Genomic DNA, 19073 nt, shown 5'->3' with positions numbered 1-19073 from the left:
AAAAAAGCTGACTGTAATGTGACATAGACAGCTCGCAATATGATATACATGGGATTCATCTTACCTAACCACAGATGTCTAGAATGGAGAGCTGTTAGAGAAAGCAAGATTCACCTGAGGGTCCTTTCGTATTCAGTGGAGAGAAACAGGTACTTTTAAGGCTTGATTCCCCTGGTCTGTATGTGATATATATGTTAGAACCGGAGGAATCACAGCCCTAGAGATGCCACTTTCTGCTGCTTATAATAAACAGGATCACACGGTGAGTGGCTCAGGGCCCATTCATCTACATTTAGTCGGATGAACATGCTCTAAGTATGCAGGCAGTAAAATAACAGACAAAATTCAATGTCAATAAATGTAAAGTAATAAATATGGAGGGAAACAGCCTTAACTAGACATATATAACTTAATGGATTTTAAATTGGCTATTACTGCTCAGGAAAGAGAACTAGGAGTCATTGCTGGTAGGTCTGTGGGAAGCTCTCAGCTCACTGTTAACAGCAGCCAGAAAAGATACATGGCTTTGTCAAATGTCAGAGATCAGTGGACTCCAAGTGCATAATAACACAAGTATAATTTAGGACAGGTCAGGCAAGAGCTTTATTAACCATGATCATAGGGAGAAAACATTCGGACAGCATCGCCCCCTCTGCTCCCTTGTGCTTCGCCAAGTGATTGCAGAGACCCAGCCTGTAGACTGTCAGTATATAGGAAAGGAATAAAAAACAAACCAGAAATAAAATGATGGCATTGTGTAGGTGGTGTGAATTTACCCTGTCTTACTGGCAACACTTCAGGTCCCATAATTTGAAAAATCATTGTAGAAATGGTACAGGTGTAGGCGAAAGACAATGGGGATGGTCCAAAGGTTGGAACACCTTCTGAACGGGGGAAAATCAAATCAGCCAGACTCGTTATATAGAGAAGAGACATGTAAGGTCAGTAAAATCAGGAGTGGTGTGCAGACAATGCTTGCTTATTCACTCTTTTTTGTAATTCTACCAACATAAAAGGAAGTAAGACAATTTAAATCTCAGAACCGGCTTGTCATCACAGGCTTGTTGACAACAGTAGTGAAAGCTGTGAAACACTGTACTGCACTGCAGCCAGCTCCCAGGAGGTGGTGTGTGGGTGGGAACAGCAGAAGGAAGGTGTTCAAAGGCAACCTTCGGGGGAAACTATAGGTGAGAGAACAAATGAAAAGCTAAAAGAAGGGTCATTGCACACCATGCAACATGCAGCTGGAGAGGCAGGGGGCTGTCGAGAGAGGCTCTGCAGAGTGAAGGATTCGGAGAGCTGAGAGAAATATAGCTTGGAGAAACCCTGTGCGTAATAGAAGATAAGTCAAATAAACATGTGTTTTCTTAAACCTTTTTGAATCTTCTAACAGCACAGTGTCTAAGTAGAAAGACAGCATACTTGCTGGGCTGTCAACTGTGAATTCCAGGGAAGCATGTTCCCTTGCTGTAGGTAGATTATCCAGAGCTGCCTTTAGCACAAGGCCAGGGAGTAATCACCTGGGGCATCATTTAGGGGACAAAGTTTAAAAGGGTCCTAAAAATGCACAACAAAACAGCAAACTGTGCAGAGGGCAGGAAACACTGAAACACCTGTAGATCTAACAGATTGATCAGAACTGTGATCCTTCCACAGCAAGTAACCTCAGAAAAACCTTGCAAAACTGAATTTTGTTTGATATATAGCATACATTATATAAATGCATAATATTTTTAAGTCTAAATAAAGGCATTTGGGAAAATATCTAAGCTGCTGATCAAAGATTGATTCTTAAGAACTGCCAAAACTGCAGATCCAATAATGTGCAACAGAAAATTGTGAATTAGCTGTTTCCATATTGGAGAACTTCCAAACACAGATAAGACTATGAAACATGGCAGAAGAAAAAATAAACAGTAGTATAAATCTTCCTCCGCGTCCTTCGCAATGGATAGACAACAGCTACATGCAGGAAAGAAAGCAGATGTGTTTCCAGTTGTTGCAACCACCTAGAACCGCATCAGATTATATTCTGTCCTGCTTGAAAGACAATAAAAGAGCCAACTCAATATTCAACAGACCTGTACTAATGTGGGGTTAAACCAGGTACTTTAACCACAACCTTTGCAGAGTCTGGAGAAACACAGAGGTAATCCTTCTTGCTGGAAAGAGGCACAAGCTCAGTTTTCTTTATGGACCTTCTAGTACTTGTTCCCAGAGCAGGAGCGAGAGCAGAGGCTGGGCAGGGGGACAGCACGCAGCAGGACAGCCATGGTGGTGGCACTGGCTGTGGTGGCTCTGCTTCCCCCTGGATCCCACCGTGCCACAGCTGACGTTGAAATGTTCAGCACAGAGACCGGAATTTGCCCAGCCCTTCCATGGGAACACTGAGCACAAAGTCTCTGCATCTTTTTTTAGTTTTGGCCTCTGCTTTGTTCAAAGAGTCATGCTGGATGATCTAAACCTTTGTGGTTCAGAGCTTATTTAATAAAATATTATCTTTTTCCCCTCATGCTTTAGGAAATAAGATCTTCCAGCACTTTGATGAAATATTGTAGTTTCTTCAAACCCTTTCAAGGTCTAACTGGAAATCTAAATCCTAAACTGGATGTTTCCTATTGAATTGTATCTGCATTTCCTATAAGTCCTATTAAAATAAGGTATGCCCACCAAGATCACTGAGAATGAGAACACCACAACTTTTCCAGTTTCTGCAGTAGTAGAGGTCTATCTGCAGCTACACATGGGAAAATGGATGAGCCTGGTTTTGAGAGGAAAATACCCTCACCAAAAAACGGACCAGTGAAGCAATAAATCTGTAATAGTTACTTGCTAACTAAAACTAAACAAAGTGGAAGCTAAATGGTACGTATATCTTGAAGAAAAGAATAGTAGCATGTGTAATTTAGATAGTATAAAGTATAAAGTAACTGCAACTAGATAATATATAAAAGAAATGTGTACATTATTTGCTTCTAATTAATGATTTATAAACTTAGTATCAGAGATTAAGACGTACTATGAACCAAGGTATACAAATCTGATTTTTTAAAAAAAATGAAAAGAGAAATCATCAATATTTTTTAATCATAAACAAAAATAAGAGTATCTGTAGAGTTCTGAAATAGGATTTAACTGAATTTAACCTGATGTTACAATACAAATATGGAATACAGACATCTATAGAGAAAAATTTTCAAAATACCCATGGTATTCCTATTAGTATTCATCATAACATAGTTAAAATAGAATCATATTAAGGAGTAACATTAAACATTTTGTTTATGATACATAGAAATTTTAACTCCAAACTGATAAATTCTGAAATAAAGTAGCATAATTTGAAATACTGCCTATGGAAAGCACATTTCAAATATTTGTCAGTTTCTTTCACTGGTAAGTTTGTAATTTAATGGTTCACATGAACATTTATTATAAATCTAATTCTTCTTTTTTCCCCATATGAGTTCCCTGGAATAAATAGGGATTATTTTTTTTCCTGAAAACTTCTGCAACTTTTCTGTACCATATTAGTTCTTTCTACAGAGCATCAAAGAGACTAAATATATGCTGGAAGCCTTTCTGAACCAGGATTTTCAGTTTGCCCAGTGGAAAACATCTAGCTGCATAGCTGTTTTAACCAGTTTTAAAATGTCTATCACTCAAGTAGGAATAAATGGGCTCTTGGTTAGAAAAGCTTGTAATTTCTGGCCATCTTTAAACTTTGTTTAAATTTGAGATAACCATTAGTTCAGTGCACATAACTGAAATAATTTAAAAGTGTAGTCTACACACTAATGCCAACTTGAATCAGCTGAGCATCTGGTCAGAAATATTGTCCAGAGCACTCACAGAAACCTTACACAGATTGCCTGTCTGCATATTTTCAGTATACTCTGTAAGAGGTTATGCTGGAGAAAGTCATAGGTAAATGCTGTTATCTCCTGTATGTTATCTGCACTTGCAAAACTAATGCTTTATGGTTTTCTCTTTTTAACTTTACACAATTAAGGCTTGCAGCTGTTAGTAGAGAAGTCTAGATAGATAAGAGGAAAAGGTCTAGTGCATTATGGTACTAAAGAAAACTAAACCAATGCGCTAAGTGGTTAAACTAAAAGAAAGCAAAAAGTCTTCAAAATATTGACACTACTGCCAAAGGAAATGCCCATCAAATTTGGTAAGTACCTTCAGGTTACTCTTTTACTGTGATGTGAAGGAAAAAGAACTATCTGACTGCGTGGTGTGCTACAACAACAGAGCTGCTAGAAAACAAAAGGCTTTATTTGTAGAAGAGAAAACATGAGTGATGATTTACTTTACTACACTACATAGAAAAAAGTCTAAAACAGCGTATGACTCTTTAAACTGAAAATTCAAGGGCTATATGAGGAAGTTCCCTATCAGTTTTCTCCATTCGCAAACTACAAACGTGTCTGACAGCCAAGACTTCTGCTCAAACTCAAAACTGAGAAATAAATTAGGTAGACATAAAACGCGATAGTCTTGAGGAAAATACTCTATGTCTTCCAAAGCCTAGACTAAAACCAAATGTCACCAAGGAATGAATCAATAGCCTTTCCTCTTTTTCTTTCCTCTTTTAATTTTGATCATCATTATTGGCCACTGTAATAAAAAGACAAGACATTGTCCTGTCCCAGCTACATTTAGAATAATGTTTTTGGTTGGTGGGGTTTGTGTTTATGGGAGAAAGGATGAAAGGCAGGGGAAGGGGTTTGGTTTGTAAGGGCAAACACACGTGGCTCTGAACTGAATGCTGTGAACTGAATGACCAGAAGAGTTGCCCCCAAAGTAAGTCCTCCCCTGAGAATCAAAATTATTAGTGGGCCTAGCTTGCTAAGAAAAGGGTAAAATGCACCTTGACCAACTTCATAAGGAAAAAGAATGAAAGGAGGTGCTGTGCCACATATTGAATCGTAAAGCCTCACACACCAGTGCAAGGAGTTATGGGGAGAGTTGGTCTGTGACATGCTGCTTCATCACCGCTGTCATCTGTTGTGTGCTGAAATTCTACCTTCATGGCCAGAAATAATTTTCTGGCACTGATTTATATGACTGTTGCTCCTAAGGTCATTAAAGGCAAGGAAAAAAATGCCCAAAATCCCACTGACCGCACCAAGGGTAATATATCAAGCCAGACTTTTGCTCTGCAGGGGCCCCGTTGCAGAGGAAGACTTGTGTCCTGATGCTGGCATGGCAAAGGTACTGCTCCCTGCCCCATGTTGCACGTGGAGACAAAGCGTGGTGACACTAAAGGCACAAACCCATCTCCTGAGAGCACAAGGCAAGCACGACGACGGTGACCAGGGCACTGCTCTAGTAGGATGCCCACAGCCCAGGGTGCAAATGCCAGCAAGTGCTTTGTGCTGGGGCTAAACACTCAAGCACCTGTCCTGCCTCTCCCTGACAATCTCTAATTCCTCCTCCAAAGCCTCCCACCTGAATTCCTGAGCATCAGGGATGACCTCCACAGGGCAGTTGCCTAGACACAGGATGTGGGGAGCCTTCTGCATACATAAAACTTCAAAGACCTTGGTGAAGGCCATTCCTGACATCTTTCTCCCACCTCCATTTCCAAATGCAGCAACAGAGTCCCTCCTATCTTTCCAACTGATGAAATATAGCTGTTGTAAAATGCTAGCTAACCACATTTAGCAAATGGAGATAATCAAATAAAAATGAAACTATACTTACTAAAGAAACACAGTTTCCAAAACACAGACTTTGGCTAGAGACTGTGTTTTGCTTAAGAGTCTGCCAAGAAATCTGTGGACTGTTTTGTAAACAGCTCTCAAACTGGTGTTTGTGGGAGAGACACATGGGAAGGGGATAAGAGACAAATGGACATAGGAAATGTATCCCAAGGGAAGTTCATCAGGAAAGAAAACACTCAAGAGTTGCTTTGGCGGTGATCTATGAGAACTCTGTACAGTGGAAAGAAGGTGAATGGGGAATCGTTCACTGTTTCCCATTGTTTCCTGTTACACAGGAGCTAGGGGACAGCCTCGGCTGTATGTTTAAGCCAAACAAAAGGAAGCCTTTTCCCAACATAACAAACAATTTAATTGTGTAATTTATTGATACCAAAGTTATAAATGAGCTCTGAAGAAAGTTAAATGAGTTTGTAAAGCATGGGATTACCAAGGCTGTTTAGGTGCAATCTGCTGCCCCAACAGTCCAAACCCAATGACTGCTGAAGATGTCCTGGGGTACCAGATGGCATTCCACACAACAGCATCCTTCATCTGTATTCTTTTCTTTCTAATACTCAAACCCTAGGCATCCTATATTGATCACTATTAGATTCAGTATTATGTGACACAAATGTAATTTGACCTAATTGGTTGTTCTCACATTCCAGTAGAAAATCCATGGATCTTCTGGGGTTCTTTCTGACCTTTCAATAGCTGAAAATCTCATGCAGTAAGCCAGAGTTTAAAATGGTCCATTCTTCTGTTCTATTCCTTCCACTCTGTTCCTTTGACATAAAAACCTGCTTTTTTTTTTCTTTCTTCCCCTAATACATAAAATAGGATTGTGATCAAACTCAGACATGGCTTGAAATACAGAGGATGGTTTACTGAATGTTAACTTGTAAACCTTGCTCATATTTTTATCATTTTAACTCCTATTTCTAATGCTTCACTTTGGAACAAAGGAGAACTTCTTGATAGATGTACTGTGTGGACCAAGCAGGGCAATGATCCCCAGCATCTGCTGTTCACTGACAAGGAAGAGCTGGTTGGGGACAGGATAGACAGGTGGTATCCATGGTTGTAGTAACCACTCAATAGTGGGCTCCAAGATCCTGTGGAGAAAGAGGAAGGAGTGTAGCACAGGCCCTGGACTCCACGTGAGCAGACTGCTGCTTTTTCAGGGAATTGGTAGGTGAGATCCCCTGAGGCGGCTCTGAAAGATGCTGAGAAGAGCTGGCAAGCTTTTAAGGACAGCACCCTTCAAGCACAGGCCAGGCCAATCTTGATATTCAGAAAGACAGGTGTGTGTAACAGGAGCTGGTATGGCTCATGGCAGAGCTCCAATGCAGAAAGGCAGCCTATAGGAGGTGGCAGAAGGACAGACTACAAAGGAGTAGTTTAGAAATATTGCCCAGGCAGTGATACCCAGAAACCCAAAGCTCAGCTCGAACGGAGACTTGCAAGAGATGTCAAGGGCAACAAGAAGAACTTCAGACACTACATTAATGATAAAAGGCTGAACAAGGAAAATGAGGGCTCATTGTTGCCTGGGTTAGTGAATTGTGACAGCAGACACAAGTGAGGGTGAGGTTCTGATTCTTTGCTGTAGTCCTTAGTTACAAGGTCTTTTAGGGTTCAAAGGGAAGAACTGCCAGCAGTGGATGAGAGTCAAGTCATGGTCTTCATTCCTGGAAGGTTTCAGGACCCAGTTGGGTAAATCCCTGAGCAGCCTGGTCTGGGCTCAGAGGTGACCCCGCTTTGAGCAGGAGGTTGCACAAGTGACCTCCTGAGGTCCTCTTCAGCCTGAATTATCCTATGAGCCTATGATACTATGATAGTAGTGACAATACATCATTTCACTCAATGCTATAGATTTAATTATTTTTTCTATCCTGGTGATTTTAGATTAATTGCTTTAGTTTTTCAAAGAAATACATTTTGAAGTCTGCTTTTGTGTGAATGATGATTACTTTTACTCTCCTAGCTTTTGAGCTATTAAACTTGAAATCCTGCTATGTAGCACTGCCAGTATTGAGTTTAATTGCTACTTCCAGTTACAGCAGTGTTCCCTGTTATCGGAGTCTCCTGCTAAGGCAGGAGATGCTGTCCTCTGCTTTTGTAAGACAAGGCAGAGATCCAGCAATTCAGGCTGATGGACCGGTACTGAGTGCAGCTCTGGCACCGTGAACCTTTGGCTTCTCAGCCACCCCATGCACCCTCCTGTGGGGAGACAGTTACAACATATAGTCAGACACTACCAACCACAAAGACCCTCTCCAGGAGGCTTTTGCAGACAGCAGGAGTTCTTGATAGTACAAAAAGAGCGTGTGTGCCAACATTTTATCTGTAGTGAGGGACCTGAGCCCTGTGCAGGGGAAGGGTGCTTCTGTGGATGAGAACTGCCCCTGCTCAGGCTTGAGAGCTACATACCATCTTCAAATGGCAAACCTCAGCCTGGAAAGGAATGCATGCCTGAGCTTACTGTTTCAACTTTCCTGCACAAGTTTTTCTTGAATAGGGAAACATGTAAGCCTTAGGTTATTCACAGGCTGGAAGTAAATTACTCCTGTTACATTGCTCAGGCAATTTTATCTTTTTGAATTATATGGAAATAAGAGCAATTAGTTTATAGACTATTGTTCCTTTCATATATTTCAGCTGCCCCTTTCCCATTTTTCTTTATAGGGCAGCTAACAGTAGATATTTTGCTCAGACAGCTTTTAAGAACTGGAATTCACAGAATAAAAAAAGGTATTTGCTTTTTACATTTTCGCCACTTCTCAGAAGGCTGCACAGTACACGTTTCATACCATACCTGTTTTGTTTCCTTCCTTTCATACTCCTAGAACAGTATGCACGGGATTAGTTTCTAAAACGTATAATTATTTAGCAAGCAGATAATGGGCTGTTGCATCACAGATGCAGATTGTTGGCATTGTTCTTTGTGTTCTTGAGATTTGTGACCAGAACACTTTCAATTATGTTTTCCTGTCGCACCAAGCAACAGGCTGACATCAGATACATGCAAGTTTCCACCTTCTTGCATAAGAAATGAGTTGCAAGAATCCACAAGTTTCCTGGTAATTCAGTGTACCAAAGCCTAATGTTTGCTGTGAAATTATATATATAATCTTAATTGTGGTTTAGGATATTTTTTTATTCTTTAATATAATGGTTTGGGACCCCCTAGCAAAACAGAAAACCTCAGAAGCACAAACTAGCTGTAAAAAACTGAGATGTTTCATCCCTGTGGACAACCCGAGCTGGGACTGCAGGGTGGTGCCTGGTAGCATGTGAGCCCCAGGTTAGCACCATGGGGACATGCAGCCTACAGCTTCCAGATCCCAGACAGTAACTCGGCTCAGCCACCTTCTGCACTGACCTCTCGTCTTGGCAAGCTCAAGGATTGCTGTCTCACTCTTTCATCCACAGCACAAACATGCATTTTGACTCAGGACATCTTGGACATGTGGTCTGCCGAGATGCAACCCCGTGCTCCTCAACCTCGCAGACCTACAGCCCCACAGTTTTCCCTTCTCTACTGTGCCAGGTAGTGTTTGACAGAAACAAATACCTGCTTTTGCGCAGTATGTCTTTTGCGCAGGATTGGGAATTGAAGCCAGGCAGCACAGAAGTCTTAGGAATAAACTGTCTTCAAAGTGAAGGATGGTGGAAAAAGCATTAACGAATGTTATGTCAACAAATACATTTAACTGCAAACTTTGGTTGCACAGGATTCTTCTGGGGCCAGGAGGAGGATGGGAAGGAAGATTATTGCAAGATGTTCTCAAAAATTAAAGTTGTCTTGAAATTAAAACATCACTGCTGTGGAATTTGATCCCATTGTCTTGGAAGCCATGGGGGGTCTTGTACATAAGGAAAAGCTACTGTACATTTTTCCATAGTAAATCTGAATTTATTTAGACTAGTATGTAAAGAATATTTCAACTCTGCTCAGTTAGAAATGTCTGTAATTTTAGAAAACAGAGACTGAGAATGATTATTGGTATCTATATTTTAGAGTACCTTCTTCACACTGAACACATCCCTGTGCAGAAGCCTGCACAAAGCCTATGGGGCACTTGTGGACAGCCTGAACTGCTTTGTGACAGGAGATCCAGTCTTGGAAGAGGATCATTTTGCAAACATGAAGTGCTGTATTCCCTTCATCTTTTCCTTACTTGTCCCCTGAGGTCCTGTGTTACAGCCAAACGGGTTTTTTTTCAGTTTATTGTCTACTGTGGCTTCCTGCTTGTCAGATGGTTAGCCATGACTTCTTGTACTATGTCTACTGCACCTTGTGGGACTCCCAGGTGGTCTCTCCTGCAAGTACTAGGCAAGATCTACACTGCTGACCTCTTATGAAGAAGCCTACAAAATATAGCATCATCTGTGCTAGAAAGCACAACATCATTTTAATTATGTTATTTGGTTTGGACTTCCTTTGCAATGACAGCAGGAGAAAGCAGCTTTCTTAGGGAGAAATTCTAGTTCCACTGAAGTCATTAAGCATTATTAGTACCGGTGAGTTTTGGGGAAATTCTGTGGCGCAGAGTAGATCTTTTGTGCACTGCCATGCCAAGACCAGAGTTATTATCTGGGATTTATGAGATTTCTGAATGCATAAAATTCATTATTTTAATATTTTCTCCTTTTGTTTTTAATGTAACAGAATGGGCCTGTGGTATTTTGTGCACCATTGAAATTATATCTGGTACTTAATAAATCTCCACACCACTTAACTTTCTTAAATGATAAAGGAGTTTTATTGATAGCTCATTTTGTGGTCCTGGTATTAAAGCACTTGTAGCCTCTCATTTCAAACAATTTTTCCTTGTAATATGAAAACAGCTCTAGATGTGTTTTAAGCATCAGCCAAGATGTACCCGAGGGGTGCAATTATCACTTACTACATTAAAACGAAAGAAGGAGGTGTTGTACTGAAAATATCCTGAGATAAACAAGGATTCTAGAAAAAAGCATAATTTTAAGTTTATGTTTATTTTTCCAGAGATACTCACTAAACATGTGAGGTATTTTTCTGCACAGGTTTTATTCTTTTATTTTTGGAGGCATGATCAGTGGATGTGAAATCTCTCAGACCGAGAGAGATTTAAAATGTTGGATGATTAGAGATATCTGCCTTTAATGAATAACTTCTAGTGAAACCAGATTGCACAGGGCTGAATGGCAGTTGTTGCCATGAGGCTCTTGCAACTTGCAGTTGTAGCCCTCCATAAGCTCCAGGTATGTGGAGCCTCCAGTCCACATGGCACTGATTAAACCATCAGGGTCTAAAAATAAATAGCACAGACCAGATGATGGAGGAAAACCAGCTGAGGCATTAGGGCACGCTGACAGTACCTTTGTACATAAGAAACCACTGTAAATTTTCTGATCACTGTACTTCCATAGCTTCTTCAATTAAGTCATTCTGTAAATTATTACACAGTCCCTTGCTGAGCAGGATCCAGGACATGAGGGAGCCTCAGCAGTTCTGGTTGTTATCTTCTCTAAGGTAGCCTCACCAAAGCTAATCACAAGACTTTCCATTTACCTTACATCTGGAAGAATAGATTTACGTATGAAAGATGAAGGCTTTAAATTAGTCGATGTAAGCCATGAATAACGTCACTAGAATCAATGTATTCAGATATTGCAGTTTAGATAAGGCTCAGCCAAAAGGACTCTTAACTGTAATCCAGTCTCAGTACTGCCTTGCATGGCGAATCATAGCCTTATAGGTTTTAGAATGGCCAAAGATTTTAAATCCACAGATTCTTGATAGGTCAATGGATATCCCTCTTCCTTGATACTTTCCTTCATGTTAAGAGTTGAGAAGTTCAGGAGGGATGAGCGATTGTACGCTGTTATTTTGTAAAAGTAATGTGGGCTACAGAGTGCTTTATAAGGGTTAGCGCATTGGGACCTCCTTTTGGGTCACAGCTTGGAAATGCCATGAAACTACAGAAAACACACACAGAGAGAATAATATTAAAAGGTATCTAGTGAGCTAGGTTAGGCAGAAGAAACTTGGTTTCTACAGTCTGCCAAAGGGAAGGCTCAGAGGAGACAAGATCATAGAATATAAATAGCTTCAAAGGAAGGGGATTATTCGCATTACCAGAGTATGACAAAACAAAAAGTAGTGGCTTCAAACTAGAGAACACAAAGTGTGGTGGTGTAATTAAGCCCTGAATGGAGCATGGTGCCAATGAAGAAGGGGCCAAGAGGGAGAAAGAAGGTCAGAAGAGAAGACTTTAACTGAATGAGGAAGAGAGGCTTACAAACATAATTAATTCAGCATTTGGGAAGCTGTGGGATTAGGAGTGGGCAAAAGCAATATTCTTCCTCTCTCCATATAGAGCTCTGGGGCCTGCTGTTGCTTACCAAGGCAACACATCCTTGTCTTCAGTGGTCTTCTCTGTGCAGGCAGTACTTGTCCAGGAAGAACCAGCCAGCCAAAGCAGGGCCATCATGAGCCCATATACTGTGTTCAACTTCCATGCAAGTCTGCACCTGCTGACCTGCCCCAAAGATGGAGAATAGTTCTTGGTCAGATCTGAACATCGGTATCTTGTTTATACCAGGAGGCATCAGAGAAGGGATGCCTCATTTTTTAACTTGCTGCCTCCACCATTATTATTAGTGAAAAAGAAAAAAAATCATCTGAAGCATCACCATATGGAAAATGTAATTCAAGTTCACTGATCCATAAAATGGAGATGTACAGGGAACTGATACTGGAGCTGTTTTGAAACTTTGGCTGGTGCACACAGAATGGTGTGCCTACAGTAACAGTGGGAGAGGCTGGGATGCTGGCCTACCAGAAGAGCTCCTTAAGAAAAGGAGGAGTGACCTGGCTGGCCCAGCCACCAGGGACAGAAACCCGGGGGCGAAGCTAGGGCACCCTCACAACATGGGATGGGGAACTTTCAGACCAGTAAAGCAGCAGGAGTTGGGAGGAAGCCCTGGACTGTGGACTCATGGTATGCTCATCCATTGCATGGGCAACTTGCTCTCTCTCTAATTAATCTACAAATATATCTTGTTGCCTAAGGCCAGAAAAAAAGGGAGGTAAGAAAAGGCCACCTCCTGCCCCCAGGTCCTCCTAAGGCCAGGCAGGTAACACTGATAGCCAGAAAGACACTCAGGGTGCTTCAAACCCCAGGGCTGAGGTTTTGCAATACATTTCTCCTCCATTCACCCACAACTTGAACTGCCTTTCTGGGCAACTGTTATCGAGGTTTTTTCCTTTAACTTCCCAATCCTTTATGAGTGCTCAAGGGTTTTTATTAAAATATGCTATATAATAGTATTTAACTAGCTAGTGTTTTTAATGTCTTAAAACATTTTAAATTAATTTTTTTTCTTTTCCCTTTATGGAGAACTCCAGATAGGCAAAAATTAATCTCTGTTTTAAAGGAAGAAGGAAAGATGTTTTGAAAGAAATAATGAAGGCAGATAAATCATTGTTTTTGAAAGACAAAGAAAAATGTCTAAATTACTGATGTGCAGAATCAAACTCTACAACTCGAGGAGAGTTACAAAGCAGGTATGTTTATTGCGGCACTGGGTGCAAGGGGATTGCTCCTCCTAATTTGCACGGCGTTTCAACAAGCAGCCCCATATTTATTATACAGAGTCATGCATACACATAAGGTTTCCGACCATGACCATTCAGAATCTCCTCCCTCTGGCGCCTCTTCAAGATGTATTTTTCACCTTTCTTGGGCAGTTACCTGAAGTTCTTGCATACATTGGCAGTCTTTGTTATACAGTTTCTGTTACCCTGAAACATCTGCTAGCTAACGATTAGTCCTTCCTTATTGTCCACTCTAAACACACCAAGCTAATGCATGCCCACTGGGCTGGTTTTAGTCTATACCAGCACGATCCCCGGGCGGGGGATCCACCCTCTTCGAAGTGGGGACCATTTGAGTAGGGAGTCGCTGATCTCCTACTACCGCAATTATTTCACCCTAGTTTGTTTTCTTTTATCAGTTAGCATGTCCTAGTCAGAAGGCTCCTTATGTACATTCTTGTTGAGCTCATCTACATTGGTACTAACTGTCCCTTCTGGAAGTGGCTCCTGCCCTTCCTTCTTTCTCGGGTGTTAATGTTCCTGTTATCTATGCAGTTTCTGTCTGCAGCAGAGTTTTAGGTTTTTTCACTATATCAATAGTCAGAAACAGTTATATGCCCACAACGGCTGTATAACCTTTCCCCCCACTGAAGCAATGTCAAAGGTGAAGATGAATTCATTATCAAAATAATTTTCAACTTAAAATAATTGCTTACGCTTATTGGAAAAGGGCTGTGGTCAAACAACAAAACACCCTGGGAATATCAAAAGTAGAACATGGGCTCATACAAGAGACTTCCAGATACACGTTAAAAATGGTCTTTTAGTTTAGGAACCTTTTTAGTTAAATCATTGGTTCTAAAACAGATATAAATTTAAAATATTGTCACAATTAAAACATGCACTTGGGTTTTGGCTAAATAAAGAAAATTTCAGAAGATGGCAAATTACCATACTCAAGAACTATTTCTAGAAAAGCAATGTCTGATTACTCCATATTTTAATCAAGTAAACAGAGGACAACCAATTCTATAAATAATATTGGGGTTTATGTCAGTAAAAATTAGCAGGATGCCATCTTTACAGTCTCAGTTGTTTTCAGATTAATTGGAATACATAATGAAAGTAATTACACTCTGATATTTTGGTGCATGTCTCAGTGTATCTTGGAAGGAATCCAGCAAGTTATCTGTCTATATCTGATTTATAGAATAGTGATTTGTCATTTTAAATGGCTCCTTATGAGCAATAAGCATGGAATATTTGTATAAATAGTAAATGTCTCCTGATTTGTACCTTTCTGTGCCCCCCAAAAAGATGTCACTAAGAATAAAGTACTGAAAAAATTCCCATGTGATTTACTGATAAGGAAGGTTCTTTTGAAGCTAAAAAGTGAAAACTGGCCCGATATTCAACACGCTCATGTGTACTACAGCCTGTGTGTGTACAAATTGTGTCACATGCATGGAAACATTTTTGTGTTAAACATATTTGGTATAAACAGCCTCTGTTACATCAGGGAAGCAAGTCATCTCTTTTTCCAAAATGTAGCAGAACTGATAGAGAAGTGTGAGAAAGGCTGATTTTAAGACCGAGTGAAACCAGGGCATGACCTGGTGAAGAGAATAATTCTTTACAGCCCTTTGGGTTTTCATGCAGGATATAGGGTCTTTCCACCCCATCCCTTTAAAAAAAAAGATGCAGGATAATAGATGAAATCGGATTCAGACGCTACAGCCCTTGGATACACACTTGGGGAAGAAAAAGACTCCTGAAGTCAACAGGAATAATTCCAGTGGTTTCAGCAAGCACCAGGCAAGGACTTGGAGGAGGCTCCAGGAATGTGTTGGAAGCAGCACCAGGATGCTGGCAGGAGGGAGGAGGTGACAAGAGACAGGGATTTGGTGGGAGAACACCGTGCGCTAACCACCAGCAGGTCAGTGCTGCTTTGCACCCCAGCAAGCGTTCATGTCTCTCACTCACAGGAAGGTTTCCCTGCGACAGTGATACGTAACAGTCACACGGGGCTGAAACTGGGTCCTCAGCAACCAGCACAGCTACAGACTGGGCATTTTGAAGCTATCGTGGTCAGTCCTACCACACCACAGTGACCCATGTTGCAAAATTAACCCTCTCAGGTCCCACTTTCATCCTGATGCGCCACAGTTGGCACTGCTCCCACGCCAAAGATCATGCCCTGTGTGCATGTGCCACATGCTGTGCTGTTCCCCGAAGAGCTGTCACCCCTCTCTAGGTGACAGGACCATCTGTCATGCTTTTTGCAAGTCAGATAAGCACCCAGCATCACTGCACATGACCAGCAGGACTTTAATGGTATTTCCATTACAAGCAGATCCCAGCTTTACCCTTCCCTAACCTCCCTAAGATGAACCTAGGCGCTATGTTACAGGTGGAGGTCTTCATTTCACTGAGTCAAGCCATTTGCCTGACTTATTTCAAGCCTCAATTCACCCATTTCACAAAGCGTGGCATTCTACCAGTCGTCTTTGTGCTAATCAGGCAGTTGAGAAGAGGCGTGTATCACTGGCCAGGCAGAGAACAAACCACCCAGACCCTTCCCCATGGCAGCCTGTGCTCACCGTGCCAAGGGGGGTGCAACTGGCGGCGTCCCAGTTTGGGCTCAGACGCTGCTGGGGCTGCACTCTGCATTGCCCCACCAGCTCTTGCCATGGGCACAGGCATAGTAGACCACTTAGCTGTTCCCCGAGTAAAATTGAATTGGCATGATCATTTGCAACTTTTACAATAGTTATGCTAAACGCGGTATTTTTACAATACCTCTTCACATCTTTTTCTTCTGTCCTACATACACACCTTTATTCAGCTGATTAGTTGTACATATATATTTATGACGGATAGTAGTGATGGGTGCATTTCCTGGTGATAATTTTTGTCCTGAATTTTTGAGGAGCAGTATTCAGATGAAAGTTAGAGCTAAAATTCTATGAATGCGTAAAAAGAGCTTGTTAAAATTGTTTCTGCATGTAAAATAAATGACCTTTTATCGGTTGTTTATACAGGGGGGGAAAAATAAGCTTTTAAGCTATGCTCTGTATTTAAAACCAGTTTATTATACAAAAGAAATATTAATTATAGATAGTGAACTGACAGATTGCTTCTAGTCACCATGGGCCTGATTTCCAAAGGTATATGGTGCCTAATAAAGAAGTTCATTACCTTCTGGGATTTCAGAAATACTGCAGTAGGCCAGTTGCTTCATCTCTGTTGAAATCAGTGCCAGTAAGATGCCAAGGCAGTTCTGGAAAGCAGCTATACATGCAAGAATATCTTTGTAAATGTGTCCAGATAGTCTTTAACTTTTAGATTCAGCTGATGTTTTTCTTGCCTATTTGGGGATTTGTTTGTAAACTGGAAGACAGAAACTTTTCCCTGCTTTCTTAACTCCGTCTCTCAGCTTTAGATGATGAAGAAATCATGTTTGCATCTCACAACTAAAAATTCCACTGGAACTAATTCAGAAAAGCTTCCTCCATAAAGCAGAAAATGAAAAAGCTCCAAAGTTAAAAAAAAAATAAAAAATTAAAACCTCTCTTGATCCATTCTGGAGACTTACGCAATGTGATACATAATATTGGACAAAATTATTTAACTCCGGTTAGCCATAGTGATACATAAAATAATTTTCCCATTGGAAAAAAGTGCTTTTGAGCCGATTAACATCTGAGAATAATCAGAGTATATTTAGGCCTTAGAACCAGCTGTCATTGCCATGAATGTAAATAGCATTTTTAAAGACAAGTGTGTTCATTTTAAATTGAGACCTCAAGTTTATAGAAAAAAAGGATGGCTTTTTTATATTGGTAAGTATGAACAAAAACTCTGATGTTTATGGGTTGTACCTTGAGTTTAAAAATCTTTTACTCATATGTGATAATATCTGCAAATCTGAAATATACCCAGTTCCACGTTGTCTGAGTAGATGATGTTATGTAGTTAGTGGTACATGTAACCACACAACAGCAATAGTCCAGCAACAGCAGCAATTCCTTAAGCAACATAGGACACGATGACAGAAGCAGTGGGGTAGACAACTATGAAAAGAAAACAACCACTCAGTGGCTAAAATGAGTGATTCTGAGGGAACACGCATCTCCTGTTGAGCTCAGCCCAACAAAAGCTATAGCCAGCCAGTGACTTGCTGGCACCTCAGGTAGAAACTGCAGGTGGTGGAGCTGGGTCTCCTCCAGGCCCTTGTTTTTTGTGAAGGCAGCAGGACAAGAAGAACAGGTGGGCACCTCATGGCCCTGCAAAAGCTGGGGCAGATCTTCAGGCCCTTTGGTTCATTCTGCTGGTGTGGACGTGGTGTTAGGAAACTCACATCCAGGCAGATGTCATCCAGTACAGTCATGGGTGCTCCAAGACAAAGTGAAATACATTTGTTTCTCACAATCCTTCAGTTTGTGTTTCTATTGTCCCAATCTTGCTTTAATGCCTTGCCTAAGATTTTATCACTTTTAATAAAAAAATACTCATTATAAAGACCATTTTGCCCAACCAAGTTCTAAATCAGAGTACCAGCTACCATTTGTAAGACTTCAGTGTTCAGATATACAGGCTACCCAACATCATTCAGATAATGTGTTGGGGCTGAACGTAAGTGATAATAAACTAATGTGGACTCATTATGATGACTCAGAGAAACAATATTACATTATAAATTCCAGGTAATACATTTTCTTCAGAGTGAATGTGGTCTTGCTAAGAAAAATAGGTATCTTAAAAAGTTGCTCCTTTGGGTTAAAAAAGCTGTTTGAATTCTTAAAAATTACTGAAATACAGTGCAAAGACCTCTAAAAGGCTTAGAACTGAAGAGAAGAAGGGGGAAAAATGAGATTCTTCTTTTAATATGGAGGTGACTTCCTTGTTATCCTAAGAACCTTGTTATCATCTAATTTTGGGGTTGCACGTTGGTGTCAGACAGCTGGGGAATCCAAGTGCTTAGTAACACAGGTACAATTTAGGACAGGTCAGACAAGAGCATTAATAACCATGATTACAGGGAGAAAACATTTGGACAGCATCGCCCCCTCTGCTCCTCTGCGTTCTGCCAAGTGATTGCAGAGACCCAGCCTGCAGACTGTGTCAGGGGAACAAAAAAAAAAAAAGAAAGAAAGAAAGAAAAAAGAGAGAGGTGAGGAAACCCAGTAATTCTGATGTTAACAAAGTCAGGTATCCATCTCCAGCAGGAATGGACTCCTTCAGTAGCTTGCTAGCTGCCACAGCTCTAAGGACTCACGCAGTAAATAAGGTGAGGACGTGGAGGGATGGCCCTTGGTGGAGCCTCTATTACGAGGCACACCCCGTATTGCCTTCCATCAGTGGTGGGGAGGGGGAAAAACTCAGACTGCTAGCTCCTAGTCGAAAGGACTGTTCTTTTAGTTAGGACAAACTTCTTAGCCAGAACCCTCATGTCTTAAATATTAATAACTTTACCACCACATTGGTAAAACATGCCTCTGGGTGTTGACTCTTATAGTTCTGTCATGTCCAATCAATTCTGTATTATCAATCGTAACAATCCGGCTTTTTTATTTCCCCCTGACACATGCAGTCAGGGAATTAATGTGCTTATAGTGAAAACTTATTTTCTGCAATGTGCTGGCATAATCTTTCCAGTCACAAGAAGTTTGCTGGGTCTTGCCTAGCAAGTGAAATAAAAAAGACCTCCTTGTTGCTGCTCTCCCTCACCTCCTCCCAAATGCACACACCAACTATCCTGATGATGCCTCAGT

General features: G+C 41.0%; 1 long non-coding RNA gene across 2 annotated transcripts in view; it reads right to left on the bottom strand.

Annotated features, from left to right (window-relative positions):
* Positions 1–3126: 3126 nt before the first annotated feature.
* LOC114013463 (uncharacterized) overlaps positions 3127–19073 on the bottom strand; it is a 56912-nt gene continuing 40965 nt past the window's right edge. For both annotated transcript variants that reach the window (XR_008747780.1, XR_008747781.1), the window contains 2 exons: positions 12105–12241; positions 3127–6826 (listed from right to left, as the gene is read on the bottom strand). This is a non-coding gene — a long non-coding RNA (uncharacterized LOC114013463). The remainder of the gene's footprint in view (positions 6827–12104; positions 12242–19073) is intronic.

This window comes from Falco peregrinus, chromosome 6, assembly GCF_023634155.1.
Source record: "Falco peregrinus isolate bFalPer1 chromosome 6, bFalPer1.pri, whole genome shotgun sequence".
NCBI lineage: Eukaryota > Metazoa > Chordata > Aves > Falconiformes > Falconidae > Falco > Falco peregrinus.
The sequence above is the reverse complement of the archived record's forward strand: the minus strand, read 5'-3'. Positions and strand labels throughout refer to the sequence as shown.